The 13,070-nt window shown below is 34.6% G+C and overlaps 1 long non-coding RNA gene across 1 annotated transcript in view; it reads left to right on the forward strand.

The window, feature by feature from the left end:
* Positions 1–13,070, forward strand: part of LOC149130346 (uncharacterized) — a 323,461-nt gene that overhangs the window by 288,919 nt on the left and 21,472 nt on the right. The window contains exons 3-4 of the long non-coding RNA XR_016238975.1: positions 7,762–7,814; positions 11,332–11,666. This is a non-coding gene — a long non-coding RNA (uncharacterized LOC149130346). The remainder of the gene's footprint in view (positions 1–7,761; positions 7,815–11,331; positions 11,667–13,070) is intronic.

The raw sequence follows: 13,070 nt of genomic DNA on the forward strand, positions 1-13,070 counted from the left end.
TGGATGGATGGGTGTAGGTTGTTCAGAAGGATATTGAATTCTTCCACAGTGTTTTGAGATTTTGTCCAGATTATCGAGGTATCTCTTCCATGCCTTTTCAATATACTTCCTAAATTCAGTGCTGTATCTCTCCTCTATTTTTTCCTGGTAGAGTTTTTGTTCTAAGTATCCCATCACCGAGTTCGCGTAAATGGGAGCAAACCTCGTTCCCATGGCTGTGCCTTTAATTTGGATGTTGTTCTTTCCATTGAAGAAGAAAGTGTTGTTTTCCAGAATAAGTCTGACCGAGTCTAATATAAATGTCGCTGGGAATCTGTTGGGAATTGCTTCTCTATGTTTATCTCCCCAGTATTTAATCGCCTTTATTCGTAAATCATGTGGGATATTGGTGTAAAGGCTTACCATATCAATGCTCAGTAGGATTGAGTTTGTTTCAGTTGTTTTGGGAAGATGGGACAGGAAAGCAATGTCATCCTGAATGGAGCTGGGTGGTTTCAAAATAATGTCGATGAAATTGCTTAGACGGAGGGTAGGGCATGCTGGGCCAGCTATAATTGGTCTAAGTTTTAAGTCTTTTGGATATAGCACTTTTATGTATTCACTTCCTTGTTCTTTCACTGCCTGTTGAATATCTTCTGACTTATGTATTTTTGGTAAGCCGTAAAAGTTACTGGGTTTTGGCTCAAAATTGGTGATGTATTCTCTTCTATTGTCAGTGAGTGAGTTGTAATGTTTAGAAACCAGGTGGTTGATCTTCTTCATGATGTGGTGGTCTATGTTCGAGGGTATTTCACAATAGAAGGTTGTATCCTTCAGTTGGTCCTCAACCAAATCCTTGTAGTATTCCACATCCATGATAACGATTGCACCCCCTTTATCTGCTTGTTTAATTATTATTGTTTCATCGTTTTGTATGCGTTTAAGTGCAGATATCTCTGATTTGTTAATGTTCGGCCTAATTTTGGTATTTTGTTTTAGGGGGAAGTTTGATAGGGTGTCAATATATTGGTCAAGGTAGATATTTCTGCCTTTTGGTGTGGTGAAATTTGATTTATTCCTCACTAAAGAATCTTCGGTTTCATTATTATTTTTATTATTAATATTAGTGGTGAAGAATTCAACAAGTCGTAATTTGCGACAGAATTTCTGGATATCTCCCTTTAGTTCATGGTGGTTGACTGTTGGTGTAGGTGTAAATTTCAGGCCATTTAACAGAAGTTGGGTTTCATCATTGTCAAGATCTCTTCTGGAAAGATTAATTATCTTAGGATCTATATGTCCAGTTGTTTTGGGTATGTTTCCTCTTGGAATTTTTCTTTCTCCGGTGTTTGTTGTCCCGACATTAAAAAATGAATTTTTTTCTGTTTATGGTTTCTATTTTTGTTAGTGTTGACTTGAAGTTTGTTTTTGTTGTGTTATTTTACCTGGCATTGTTATGTTTGCCGTCCTATTTTCGAAATTATACACCTTCCTTTTCAATTTGTAAGTATTGGTTTTAATGATCTGAGAGGATGGTCTAGTATTGTTTCTGGTTCTAGGTCAGTTTTCTGCCCAGTTTTTTGTAGGTAATCTTTGTTGAGGTTTTGAAAATGATCTGGTGTTTCTACGTCTAATGGTCTGATCAGAGAAATATTTATTTTGTTCATGTTTGTTGTTTATAATGTGTACATTAGGGTGTTTGCGTACAAAAAGGGAAGAGTTCTTACCGTAGTTCCTCTTTGATTCCTGGTGGAATGGGCGTTCATGTTGCCTCATACTCTGGCTTTTGTTACGCTGGTGAGATTGTTCTTTTTTATTGTTATTTCTCTGGGTTCTAAATTCTTTACCGTAGTTGGTAGAATATTTATCCAAGAATAGTTGTTTCTGCTGCCATAATTTTCTTGATTTGTTCTCTTCTCTGGAGATATCTTTGATCCATAGTTCGCGCATTTTTTCTTTTACATTGCCAGTTGCTAGTTTTGATATTTCATCTTCAATAAGACTGTCGATATATATATATATATATATATATATATATCTTTTATCATGTTTCATATGAATATGCGTGTGTATGTTGCACCTCCTCCTCTCCTGTCCACTCCTATTTTCTTCACCTTTGCCCCCACCCCAAACTGATATTCTCCTTTGACCATGTCTCTCCCCTCCCTGTTTGCCATTCTCTACATCACCTACATATCAGCCTCTAACAATCTGTGACTCATCAGACACCCTCTTCAACTTACCTGCACTTCTGACCTCATAACCTCATCTATTTCTTGGTCCCCATCTCCCTATTCTACCTTGAGGGTACATTGTGGCACCTCATCACCAGCATCTTCTCTCCTTTTTCAGCTGGGGTAGCCATATATACCCTCTACAGCAAGACACGTTTTCATACTTCTCTATCGTACTCTTGCTTCTCAACACCTGACATAAGCCATCTCCTGCAATTATACACCCTACCTCAATCAAGGAGTCTTTTCATGGAAGCTACTGGGAAACCTCACTGGTGCCCGTGACACAAAATGCAGATCAAATATCAAATCCTCATTATGACACCACAAACACTTCAAAATTATATTTCCAATCATGTAAACCACCTCAAATATTATTTTAGCAAGTTTAAAGTGATTTCTTTTGTGCTGTAAACCATTTACCATTTCTGTGATGCCACCCTTCCATTATTGCCCCAAGCATGTGCTTATTTTACTTAATGGTTAATCTATTGTGGTTATAGAATAGAAAGTTAGCATACAATCTGCAATATTCAGTATCAGGAGTAGGAGCATAAAAACTGTGAGCGGATATACATGTGTCAAGTAGAGAGGACTCTATACTGATGCTAGTCTTAAATATGCATATATATACATAGGTACAAGCATGACTGTGTAGTTAACCCCATCATGCGACACCTTAGACAAATGTATTCTATTACAGCACCAGGTTGACCAAAACTGGGTGGAAAATCATTGCATGTGTGTGTGTGTGTGTGTGTGTGTGTGTGTGTGTGTGTGTGTGTATCAGACAGTTGATTTCTATAGTTATTATCAGTGTATTTTGGCAATTTAAATAAGAGTTTTGACTGTTATTTCCAGCAGATAGAGATACTTAGTGCATGTTTTGGTTAATTTTAATCCTTCAGCTATTTAATGCTTTTTGGGGGCCTGCAATCGCCTATATTATTGATTCTGTTATTATCAATTTTAAATTGTTACACTAGATAATAATAGAGTCAATAATATATTCACAAATGATTTTTCTAGTGAATTATTTTTTTTTTCATGTGAATTATTTGCTCCGTATTGAAATTATTTTCACACTGGTGGCTGCCATGGTTCAGCGCAAAATGAATCTGTTGCAGTGCAGACTTCAGCATGACAGGTTGGCGCTCTCTATTATGGTAACACATACTGAGAAAGGTGAGGCTATTATGCCAGTCTAGAAACCACTCTATGTGAGTACAAGTACTTGAATGGATGCTGGGAAATTGTCTTAGCCTGTTTGCCTTTGGACGGTTGATTTCTGTAGTCATTATCATTGTATTTTGGCAAATATATATATATATATATATATATATACTTTTATTCTTTTACTTGTTTCTGTCACTTGACTGTGGCCATGCTGGAGCACCACCTTAAAGGTTTTTTTTAGTCAAAGAAATCAACTCCAGGATTTATTCTTTGTAAGCCTAGTACTTACTCTCTTGGTCTCTTTTGCCAAGCTGCTAAGTTGTCATGCAATGGTGGAGACACAAACACAAAGAGTGTATAAGTATTTATACACAGACAGGTGACCCTTGACAGGATGCCTTACGTGATCTCTGTGTATAAATACTTATACACTCTTATATTTGAAAATATGTTGTCTATTGACTTTTATTATGCATGCTAGCCACCAGCATTAAAATTATTCTAAATTTTCTACCCTTATAATTTTCACAGTATATATATATATATATATATATATATATATATATATATGATGGGCTTCTTCAGTTTCTATCTCCCAAATCCATTCACAAGGCTTTGGTTGGCCCGAGGCTTTAGTAGAAGACATTTGCCCAAGGTGCCATGGAGTGGGACTGAACCTGGAACCTTGTGACTGGGAAAAACAAAGCATCAGATGATTTGTAGATACTTGGTATTTCGTTATGAATGGGTGTTTAAGAAAGAATGGTTAATGGGTTAGATGGGTACTGATGAAGGGGCAGAATCCCCCAAAATATGGCATATATGTCCATTACCCATTTTCCATCTTTGACCTCCTTGTTTGTTTACATCTGATGTCTTGTATCCAAAACGCTGTAGCAAAAACCAGTGCTGGCTATAATTTCTATAGAATATCTGTAGAAATAACCGTAATAAAATAAAGCATCAGAATAAAGGACCTGGCAACAGTCTTACTTCTTCTCAGTTCAAAGATTTGAGCAAAGTCAACTCCAACAGGCCTTGCTATCTATCCCCTTAAGAAAACAGTTAGTAAATGATCCACAAGCACTCGAGCAAGCTGAGTCATCAACTTGTTCCATTTGCCAAAAGATTTACAAGACACCAGCAGACCTCAAGAGACACATTTTTGTCCAGGGAACAGGATAACCGCTTTGTTTTACTGAATCCTCATTTGTCATTCACAAGAGAACCCATCACACACATATATGTATGTATGTATAGAAATATATATATATATGTATATATATATTATAAGGTTTTTAACTTTTAAATTTTCATATTCAAAAGAGACAGAGACTTCAAATTCGATATATCGATTTATTCACCACTCTATGTTAACATTTCTGTGCCAAACTTATCCAGTGACTGGTCCATTGGATTTAGACATTTGGCACTTCTTCAGGAGTGGTTACCTTTCGAACAAAACACGAAAAAACACATACATAACTATTATTAGGTCTTTAGGATCTCGTTAGCTTTCGTCTTTGTTATTATAGGGGAGATAACTCCTTAATTTTCTATTTTTATTGCTCTCCTGTGGATTTCCACTAGATTAATTAATTATTTTGTTTATTTCTCTTTACTATACTATATGACCCGTATACATATGCATACATACACTTTACCCGTATACCTATCCATATATACATACACACACACATATACATATGTATACACATATACGTACACACACACATACATATATATATATATATATATATATATATATATATATATATATATATATATACATATATATACACACATACATACAAATACAACACACATACATATATACATACACATGCACACACACATACATATACACATATACACATATATATATATATATATATATATATATACACACACACACACACTTATATGCACTCATCCATATATGCATAATTGCACATACATAAACATACATGAGACATTATGCTGTACTTCATCACATCTTGAGATCATTTATACCAACGAAATGTACTTCTTATGATATGCGTACATTTCAGAGCATTATTCTTTACTTTATTAATCAATTTATCCTTAGAAAAGAGTATGTGGTATAGTTCCACGGTACAGAGCGAACAATACTTTCTTCCTCTCTCATATGGCATTGATCTAGCTATTATAGACTATTCTAATGAATATTGTTTATTACTTTCCTTAAGACCCCAGATATATTTGCTAAGACTAGTGCTAGCCATTTTCTTCCTATCTCTAAAGCATGAGAAATGGTTAGAAATTCTACGGCATACCTGTCCTGAAGTGCACCCCAAGTATGTCATGGTATCTGTTTGAGTCTTTACTTTGCATTGATATATTATATTTTTGACTTTCGCATTAGGTCCTTCAAATTTTATTCTCCTAGGGTTTACGTCTTTTACTGTGATTATGCTCTTACTCCTATTATTAATAAATGAACCTCCATTATTATTATTATTATTATTATTATTACTACTACTATCATTATCACCATTATTATCATTATTATTATTATTATTACCATCATTGTTATCATTCTCACTATTATTATTATTATTATTATTATTATTATTATTACTGCCATTTATATTATTATTCAAATTCTCATTCATACCTGTTTCCCTAGACTCAAGTATTTTAATGTTATGTGCTGCTATTATCTGTGCTATGTTCCTAGTATTTGAAAATCCAAATCTGATTATATGTGTGTTGATAATCTTACCATAGTGTGAGCTCCTTTGGAAGTGTCTACCTATCACTTCTCTAAACTTAGCTATCAGATTACTCCTGATATTTCTCCCAAATGGGATTATGAGCCAGATTTTATTATCCTTATTATTATCCTCATGGTTATTAATATTGTTTTTAAAGAATTTTAAGTTACCTATGTTGTTTTTATGAGGGTACTTTGGTTTATTTAGTTTATTTACTTTGTGTTTATTCCTATTATTATTATTATTATTATTATTATTATTATTATTATTATTATTATTATTGTTGTTGTTGTCAGTTGTTTCAATTCCTTTGCTACCATTTTCAATATAGGAGACCCTTTTTTTATATCCTGCCTTATTTAGTGCTGCATTATAGAAATTAGCTTCATTATTAAATACCCTATTGTTAGCAGATAGTTTGGAGAGTCTTAAAGATATATTTTTTACTAGATTTTCTATTATAGCCCTAGGATGGTTACTTGATTTACTTATATACTGTAGGTTTGTTAGGGGCTTGTGGTATGGTCTATATGTTTTATTCTTCATATCTAATGTTACATCTAGGAAATTTGCTACTGAGACATCATCTTCGTAAACTATACCCATCCCCATTCTGCTGAAAAATCTGGCCAGCCTACCCTTAATTCTCTGTAGTTCCTGGTTTGAGCAATTCCTAACATATAACAGGCAGTCGTCTCTATACAAACCCCCCCTAACCCTAGGGAATTGATCATTTAATTCATAGAGGATAAATGATCCCACCATATCAGCTATTTGAGCTGAGTCGGAACTTCCCATGGCAACATCAAATGCTCCAGGGGTATCTTTCCTTACCCATATCTTATCTTTAAAGCTAATAAACGATTTCCTTGCTGCTGTTATAACTTTAAATTCTTCTTTAGTGAGGCCTGCTTTTTTATGGAAGAACCACATTGCCTTGTTTAGTACTATTGGGTTAATTGATCTATAAAAGTTAGCTATATCAAATTGGATAAATTTTGTTTCTTCTTTATGCTCAATTGATCTAAACCAATTAATTACTTGGTCTGTACTAGACCATAATTCTAACTTTAACTTAGTGGTTATTGTGGGTAGATAGTTATTTATAATGTTCTTGCTTAATATTCCTATGTCCGATCTCGTTGGGCATATGAGTCTTAGTGATGGCTGTGTCCAGAAATTTACTTTATGGTCCTTGAGTATAAATCTTGGTTCTCTTGGTACCAACGGTTCCGTCCTATCTGTCAGGTTATACTTTTCCATTATTTCTTTAGTTTCTATGTTAGCTTCCTTAAGTACTTTCCAGTTTGCTATTTTATAATTCTTCTCAATTTCCTTCTGCAGTAGGTTGTTGTAGTTCTGTTTAGTCAATTTATATATGTTCCCTGTTTTATCTGATTTTACTAGGACTTTATTGGTATTCTTTATTTCTCTGATGATTTCTTCTATGTGTCTCATGTGTGTGTTCTTTCTCTGTGACATATTGAATTTGATGTTCTTTACAACTGACCATATCTCTTCCTCAAACTTATCTAGTCTATGGTTGTAAGGCGGATTATTCCTAGATTTAAAGATTTTTTTTATATTTTGATCCTTTATCTGATGTGTTTTCTTGTTTTCCTTTGTTATCCCAGAAGTGTGCTCTCCAACGAATTCTATTTATGAAATTAGTTAATGATCTCCTAAGGTAAGTTATTATGCTATATTGGTAACGGTTGCTACATCCTCTGGGAAAATTATTATATATGTATATATATATATATATATATATATATATATATAAACAAAGTGTCAGAATTCAGGACTTGGTGCCCGTCCTGCTTCTCCTCAGTTCAAAGATTTGAACGAATTTGACTCCAAACTCAGGACTGACTTTATGCAAGCATGAAGGTACACTGGCAAAATGCTGCTCCCCTAAATGAAAAATCTTACTTGTCATTGTGGTTTTGTGATACAAAGTAAAGCAGGCCTTGCTGTCCACTCAAGAAAACACTTAGTAAATGATCCACAAGCACTTGAGAAAATTGAGTTCTCAACTTGTTCGTTTGCCATTCTTGTCCATAGGACATAATTACTGCTTTATTTTACTGAACTTGCATTTGTTGCTCATGACAAGAGAGTCCATCATATGTATGTATATTGTTATGATCCTTAAAATGTTTGTTTATTATAACAGTCACTTTGGTATACAGTATATTTATTAAAATCAGTAAAGACACAACTATTTCTCTCTGCATGTTACGTACTCTGGTACTTCTCTTTACTTATAGTGACTACGTTATACCATTCATCACGTGGGAGAGGTGTACCATTACTACTAATTCCCTACATCTCCTCTTTTAAGTTTTTCATAGGAAGTGTCATTCTATTTAGCAATAATTTTTTTTTATTCACCCCATCTCCCTTTCTTCAGTATTTTTTTCGGACAATTTAATATTTTTTGCACTTGGCATCTATTTTCAGGAACTTGTATGCCTGGGTTCAATCACCCGCAATGGCATTGGTACTTGGAACATATCATACAACCATTCCATCAGTTCCTCCAACTTCTTTGGTTCTTTTTCCATGAATCTCTTTTCCAGTTGGTTCCCGTGTCTCTTTTGTGTGCCTTTTCTACTTTTTACCCAATACATTATTTTACTTATGCATTTGGTAATTACATCATCTTCCTAACTCTGCTTTCCAATATTGTGTGCCCTCAAATACACCTTTTCACCACCTTTAAAGAATCTTGCTATATCTTCCCTGGCACTTTTTCTGTTCTTGTCAGGTAGCAATTTATCAAAGACTGATTTTACTTTCCTTGCAAACATCAGCTTTGCAGGTGATTTACCTGCTGGTACATTCAGATTTGGTGTCACATGGTACACTCATCTGTGACTTCCCTATTCGATTTTCTAAGGGTTTTTTTTTAAGGTATCAACAAAGCATTCTGCCAGTCCATTATATCTGGGATGGTATGGCACCATAGTTATATGTTCTGCAATAAATGTTTCACAAAATTTTTAAAATTCGCTAGATACAAATTGCCTTCCATTGTCAGACCCTATCTTGTCTGGGATGCCAAATCTTGCAAACAATCCGTGTAAAAAATTTGTCACGGTTGAGGAGGTTGGTTTTTTACACTTACAAATTTCAGGCCATTTTGAAAAATTATCAACTACCCCTAAGTAGTAAGACCTGTTTAAAGGACCAGTTAAATCAATGTGTAGTCTTGCCACAGAACATCTACTTTTGGCCAAGCTTCACTTTTTATGGTGGGCAATTTTGCTGCTAGAGCACATCCCCTACAGCCTTTCACCAAATTTTCAATTTCTCTGTCCATTTTTGGCCAGTATACGTAATTGTGTCTTAACGCTTTCATCCTTGAAATACCAGGATATCTGACATGAAATTCTCTCAACATTTTCTTCTGTAGTGTTTCCAGTATCACTATTCTCCATCACACATTGAGTATAGGTTCACATCTCGGTTTCATTTCACACCAAACCTGCTCCTTTTTTTCTTTTGTTGACCACAGTGTTCTTTTTATGTTTCCTTTATAAGCTTGTCTTTTACTGCATTTCGCTTTAGCTCCTCCAAAGTCATTGGCAACTCACATACCACATTCCACATCATGTTTTACATTTCACCTTCAGCTCTTAGAGCTGCAATTACCATATCTTCAAATGGCTCACCGTGTTTTGGTATCAGTCTGGACAAACCATCTGCATGCCCAAGATCTTTCAACGGTAAATACTCCATTCTGTAGTCATAATTCCCCCTTGCTGTAGACTATTTGCTGTGTGAGTTGGGATTCCTTTTTTGGAACCGTACATTGTCAGCAATGGGCGGTGGTCTGTTTGCAAACAAAAATGTCTTCTATAGATAAATCTATTGAACTTCTTGACACCAAATATGATTGTCAAAGTCTCTTAGTCTATCTGACTATAATTCTTTTCAGTTGTTAATAATGACCTTGACTCATGGAATATAGCCTTTTTACTGCCACCATCATATTTATGCAGAAGTACAGCTCCTACACCATACTCACACACATCTGTAACCAGTATAGTTTCCAGCTTTGGATCAAAATCTGTCAATGATAGGTCCAAAGTTAAAATACTTTTCAATTCATGGAATGCCTTCTGGCACTTATCCATCCAGTACCATTTTGTATTCTTTTTCAACAGATCATTGAGTAGGGCTCTTACATCGTGTATGCTTGGAATGTAGATTTGGTAATAATTTACCAAACCCCAAAATACCTGGAGCATACTTACATTTTTGGGTGTCAGCATATTCTTTATCGTCATTGCCCTTGATGGATTAAGTTTTCTTCCTTTTTTGTCAATTACTTGTCCTAAGCATTTGATTTTATTCAAACAAAACGTCACATTTTTCCTCTCTTAACTTGAACCCGTATTCACTTATTTTTTCAAATACTCTTTTAACAAGTTCAAAGTGTTGTTCCTGTGATTCACTCCACATTAAAATATCATCTAGATAGGTGATAGCAAAATCTCAGTCACTCAGCATTGCATCCATTACTTGCTGAAATATGGCAGGAGCCATTTTTGCACCAGAGGGAAGCTGCTTAAATTTAAATAAGCCACGGTGTGTGTTAATTGTTAATAAATGTGAGCACACTTCTTCTACTTGTATTGGTAGATATACCTCCAAGAGGTCTAATCTTGAGAAGAATTTCCCTCCATTCCATTTTGCAAACAGTTCCTCAGGACTCAGCAATGGATAGTTATGTGTAACTGAACAATTAATGGACCCTGTTGAAAAATCTCTTAGTTTGTTATTCTTCTTTTTCAAATAAACTGTTGGTGCTGCCTAGTCTGAGTGATCCGTCTTTTTCAATTATTCTAAAACTTTCCAGTCTTTCAAGTTCTTTGTTAACCTGGTCTATTGCTGTGAATGGTACATTCCATTTTGACCTAAAGACCAGTGTTGTACTTTGATTTACAGCAATCTTAGCTTTTGATTTTGTGCAACAACCCAGTTCTTCCAAAAAACATCTGGAAATACTTTTTTTATTTTTTTGTTTCAGTCCTTCAGCTTCATTTGAACCTTTGACTGACCCAACTATATTTCCACACAAAACACTTATGGGCATATGCCACAATTTGAATAGTTCCATCCACTCTGTGCCAAATAGATTAAGTGAATCTTTAATATATATATCTTTGCCTTTTTTCATTTGACCATATTCGTAGGGTGATTAGCTCTTCCAATGATGAAGGGGAGCGAGAAGCTGGCCCCGTGACCCTAGGGAGATCTCAAAGGAAACGTCGCTTCCCACACCAGGTGGATGGACGATTATGAAACAGAAGAGGGGAGCAGTGATCTTTAGATCAGTGGGGTGTGTGGTAGAAGGGAGAGACAGAGAAAGTGCAAGACTGGAAGGATGAAGATGATGTGATGTCAGCTAGCAACAATGAAAATCTGCCCCTTTTTAGCTGTCAGTGGTCGAGTCCAGATGTGGTGTGAAGAGATCAGCTGAGTCAACATGAGATAACGTTCTTCCAGTGGTACCTGATTTCAAGTCAAGGTAAGAGCAACTCTATTTTCAATTTTCATGCACTTAAACCACAAAAACTGTCCTGACACACATACATACATACATATAGACATATATATGCAGACATATATATACAGACATATATATACAGACATATGCCAGGCTCACAGCTGTCCCACTTGACACAAATGCCTAAAGTGAACTCTCTATCACTTCCAGTCATTTCAGTATTCCATGACAGTTGTATACACAGGCCTTTCTATTTTTCCAGTTGTTCCTTCATTTTTTTTGTTTGTTCTTTTGTTTTGCTTTGTTTTATTTTTTTTGTTTCTCTCCCCTTGTCAGTTCTATTTTTCAGAAGATGGAGTTCACAAAACATGAAGGACATTTTCCATTTCCTGTGCATCAACCTAATGCACTTTGTATTTGTTTTATGTCAACTTTGTGTTATATTTTTGTAGCCCCCCCACCCCCACACCCCACCCACACACACAAATATCAAGTAATTGTTGGTTGCAGCTGGTCAGAAAGTTACCATTGGTTTCAATACAGACAACTCCCCAGACCATGGCACGTCATTGAATGGTTTTTACACTATTGATATATAGTCATAGGCTGTCAATTCATTTCATCTCCAGTTCGATTCAAGTCATCTCCGAGCACTATCCAGCTGTGAACTTGATGAACAAGCAAAACACATACATTGAGTAGGTACAATCGATTATATATATATATGTATATATATATATATATATATATATATATATATATATATATATATATATATATATATATATATATATATATATATATATATATATATATATATATATATATATATATATATATATATATATATATATATATATATATATATAAATATATATATATATATATATAAATATATATATATATATATATATATATATATATATATATATTTAATATATATATATGTATATATATATATATATATATATATATATATATATATATATATATATATATATATATATATATATATATATATATATATATGTATGTGTGTGTGTGTGTGTGTGTGTGTGTGTGTGTGTGTGTGTGTGTGTGTGTGTGTGTGTGTGCATATATATATTGAACTTTTCCACTTATGTAAACCTCCTTTACCAACACCATTCAATTTTTTTTCTCCGTGTTTTTCTCCTTGTTTTCTCCGTATTCTTTCTGTTGAAGAGCGTAGCTCGAAACGTTAAAGACTTTCTGTATTCCCGAGCGTTAAACTAATACATCCTTTTGTTGTTTACACCACCTGTCCTCGTCTGTTGTTGTTTTTCGTACATTCTCCCATATATATATATATATATATATGGTAGGCCCAGGAAGACCTGGGCTGAGGTGGTGAGGCAAGACCTTCGTACATTGGGCCTCACCGAGGCGATGACTACGGACCGAGAC

This window comes from Octopus bimaculoides, chromosome 29 (assembly GCF_046866305.1).
Source record: "Octopus bimaculoides isolate indiv1 chromosome 29, ASM4686630v1, whole genome shotgun sequence".
NCBI lineage: Eukaryota > Metazoa > Mollusca > Cephalopoda > Octopoda > Octopodidae > Octopus > Octopus bimaculoides.